We start from the raw sequence: 4,118 nt of genomic DNA, 5'->3' as shown, positions 1-4,118 counted from the left end.
GGACTGACAACCTCAAATCTACATCTTCAAGAGTGGTGGACTGATAACATCGTCTTCACATCTCTACTGTTCCTGCCTACTTTCTGTACTCGACTGAAGAAGCCTACTGTGTAGGCGAAACGTTTCGGAATAAAGTTGCCTAACTGTTGCCCATGTGTCTTACCAGTACTAATAGGAAGATAAAATTTTGCAAGAAATTAATGCAAAAATGCTTGGCCATGCGAGGTTTCTCAGTCATTAATTAAACCATACATAACTACTCCATACATAACTACTCCATTCCTAACTAAATTTAACGTAACTTAGCCTATCCTATGATTTTTTTTTATTTGTATATTTTGTAATATTGTAATCGGAAATAGAGAATCTTATACTTAATCTCTAATCGCGATCTCTGTGAAATTTCGGCCCCTCAAGGAAGGTTCCTTGATGTTGGTGAGGGGCTCTTGATTTAGGGAATTGGATCTGTGCTCCAGTTCCCCGAATTAAGCCTGAATGCCTTCCACATCCCCCCCCCAGGTGCTGTATAATCCTCCGGGTTTAGCGCTTCCCCCTTGATTATAATAATGTGAAATTTCGGGGATGTTCTATCAAGTCGTGTAACTGGTTGCAAGTTGGATGATGTGTGTCGCTGAGTCCCATGTGGTCTAGTGGCTAGGATACCTGGCTTTCACCCAGGAGGCCCGGGTTCGATTCCCGGCATGGGAAGAAGTGTTTTTTTTTCTATGCTACTTCTTGTTTTACGCCACATTTTCTTGAAATTAGCTAAGCAGAAAGGCTATTATTATGTTATGTAAAATATACACTAATTATTTATTTATATATATATATACATATATATATATATATATATATATATATATATATATATATATATATATATATATATATATATATATATATATATATATATATATATATATATTGATAATTATTATTATTATTATTACTATTATTATTAATAGGCTTGAGTCTAGGGAAGGGAGGGCAGCTCTCAATCTCTGCAACAAGGGCCCATCACTGGCATCAAGGGCCCATCACTGGCATCAAGGTACCCCTCCTTTGAAGTGACTGAATGTTAGCGGAAAACGTAGACATATGGAAGGTCCAGAGGTAGAAGAGCCTTCACGTAGAACTTGATAATTGTAATGATCAATAACTTTTATACACATGAGAAGGAACTCTACCGGAACATGATGTGAGTCGTGTAAGATCACACAGTTCTGAGATACAGATTATATAACCTTGTAAGATCACACAGTTCTGAGATACAGATTATATAACCTTGTAAGATCACACAGTTCTGAGATACAGATTATATAACCTTGTAAGATCACACAGTTCTGAGATACAGATTATATAACCTTGTAAGATCACACAGTTTGCAACAAAGATAACGTAACTTTGCAAGGTCACACAGTCCTGTAACACAGATAACAACCGATAAGATAATGAGATAATAAAACCCGGGTATCATGAATCTCTATTCATCACAATGTTTTGTTAATGACTCACAAAATATCGTAACAAAATGTTTGTAAATCCTTCATAGAATTAGGTAAAACTCGACCCTATGGCAAAATAGTGATGTGATTACCATTATGTGTCACATAGCGGTCAGAGCACTGGACTGGTTCTTTTAGGCTTGGTTTGCCGTGGGTTTGAGTCTTGCTATTTCTCCAACTTATTATCAATAACATAGCATAACTGCAGCTCAGTTATGTTCATTTATGTGGTTCACACACGTTGTGTGAAGTCTGTATTAAAGTATGGCAGACACCAAGTTACCTCCTGGGGAATAGATGATGCACGATCATGATGTTGATTGAGACACTTATGCAGCATATGGGAATCTTTATTCAGGAAACGTTTCGCCACACAGTGGCTTCATCAGTCCAATACAAAGAGGAAGGCGTAAGGAGAGGAAAAGAGTGAGGTAATCAGTCCCTCAACCTGGAGTCGATGTGTTCAGTCCATCAATCTTGTAGAATGATGGACTGAACACATCGACTCCAGGTTGAGGGACTGATTACCTCACTCTTTTCCTTTCCTTACGCCTTCCTCTTTGTATTGGACTGATGAAGCCACTGTGTGGCGAAACGTTTCCTGAATAAAGATTCCCATATGCTGCATAAGTGTCTCAATCTTCAACTTGTCGGTTTTTCAAACCATTCATCACAACGATCATGATGTTGATTGAAGAAGACCTGTGACCACTTGTGACCTTATTAATAGTAATGTCTTGATTGTACACACGTATTTCATATCTACAGTCAGTGGGTATTAGCGTACCTACACTTGTACCTCGGTACCTCGTCTCGGCCGCCTGTAAACTGCCATATTATCGCTTCTTAGATCAAGGCTTTTGAAACGTGTCTTTTTCGCCACCTGTATTTGTAAACACTAACACTGCATTATATATAATAATTATGTCAACTCCCACATAAGTGGGAAAAAAGTTGTTTAATTGAATGGATGTTTTGCAACGGGTGTCGTCTTCACGCTTCTCGATACAATACCATTTAATTATCAGAACTCTGAAGGAGGGGTGTTAATGTTGCAGTTTAAAAACTGTAGTGTAAAGCACCCTTCTGGCAAGACAGTGATGGAGTGAATGATGGTGAAAGTTTTTCTTTTTCGGGCCACCCTGCCTTGGTGGGAATCGGCCAGTGTGATAATAAAAAAAAAAAACTTAAATTCGTACCTTGTTCACGAGAACAATGACCAGTTTGTTAAAGTCTTATGACAGGTGACTTATCACAACTATGTGCTGCTACGTGTTAAAATCTACTTGGTGTGTGTTGCTGCCTATTAAAATCTATTTCAGCTTATGCCTATAGATTCTATTTTGAGTGAGTGTTGGAGCCTTATAATATTCGTGGCTGCTGGCTGATGCAATGCTCCTTCTTTCTTAAGTGGATGCGACTTGGACCTTACTAGCTTAGGCCAATAGGTGACTTGGACGTGCCTAGCATGGGACAGAAGTACATGAATGGTGTACAATACCGACAAGTTGAAAAATTAGACACATGTGCAGCATCTGGGTATCTTTATTGTAGACGTTTTGCCATCCAGTGGCTTTATCAATACAAATTCAAGGACATAATTGGAAGACAGAAAAACGATATACAGAAGATGAGGTAATCAGTCCCTCAACCTTGGAGTTGGTGTGAAGAGCACCGTAGTCATGAAGATTCTGGAGCACAGGCAAGAAGGCTGGCGCTTATATACTGGCGACAGGTGGAAACGGACGGGTAGCAGACGAGGGCATAGTCATTGGTAGGCGGGATTCCCCAGTGTAGTAGTCAATGACTCCTCGAAGCTAGCTTTAGTTACCGCCTTTAGGCCTGTCTACAGGTCAAATTTTCGAAAATCCGCTCTCTGAAGGGCTCCTTCACTGTTATTTGCACAGAAGTACAGTGCCTGCACTCTGAAGGACAGGTGGTAATTCTGCAGTTTTATAATTGTAGTGTAAGCATGCCTCTGGCAAGACAGTGATGGAGTGAATGATGATGAAAGATTTTCTTTTTCGGGACACCCTACCTTGGTGGGAGACGGCCGATGTGTTAATATAAAAATTAGCCTACTATAGACGTCAGGCTTATTGGACGGTAATTTGATGGAATGGACTTATCCCCTGATTTAAATATAGGAACTACATTAGCTATCTTCTACATCTCTGGCACAATGCCAGTTAGGATGGACGCGTTGAACACGCTCGTTAATAGCTGACTAAGTTCCATCTTGCATTCTTTAAGTACCCTGGAAAACAACTCGTCGGGTCCAGGGGACTTATTCTGTTTCAGTTCAACTATTTGTTTGATAACCAGTTTATCTATCTGTTTGATAACAGTGCAGAAATGTAGCAGGAACTGCCTCAACACTGGCGAGGTTACTCACGAGTGTGTCTGCAACACTCACTCACAGGTGTGTCTGCAACACTCACTCACAGGTGTGTCTGCAACACTCACTCACAGGTGTGTCTGCAACACTCACTCACAGGTGTGTCTGCAACACTCACTCACAGGTGTGTCTGCAACACTCACTCACAGGTGTGTCTGCAACACTCACTCACAGGTGTGTCTGCAACACTCACTCACAGGTGTGTCTGCAACACT

General features: G+C 40.3%; 1 non-coding gene across 1 annotated transcript; it reads left to right on the top strand.

The window, feature by feature from the left end:
• The first annotated feature begins 636 nt into the window (after positions 1-636).
• On the top strand, positions 637-708 carry TRNAE-UUC (transfer RNA glutamic acid (anticodon UUC)). The gene has a single exon. It is a non-coding gene; the product is annotated as a tRNA-Glu (tRNA).
• The last annotated feature ends 3,410 nt before the right edge of the window (positions 709-4,118 follow it).

The sequence above is a fragment of the Cherax quadricarinatus genome, chromosome 70, assembly GCF_038502225.1.
Source record: "Cherax quadricarinatus isolate ZL_2023a chromosome 70, ASM3850222v1, whole genome shotgun sequence".
Taxonomy (NCBI): domain Eukaryota; kingdom Metazoa; phylum Arthropoda; class Malacostraca; order Decapoda; family Parastacidae; genus Cherax; species Cherax quadricarinatus.
This window is presented reverse-complemented; position numbering and strand designations above follow the sequence as displayed.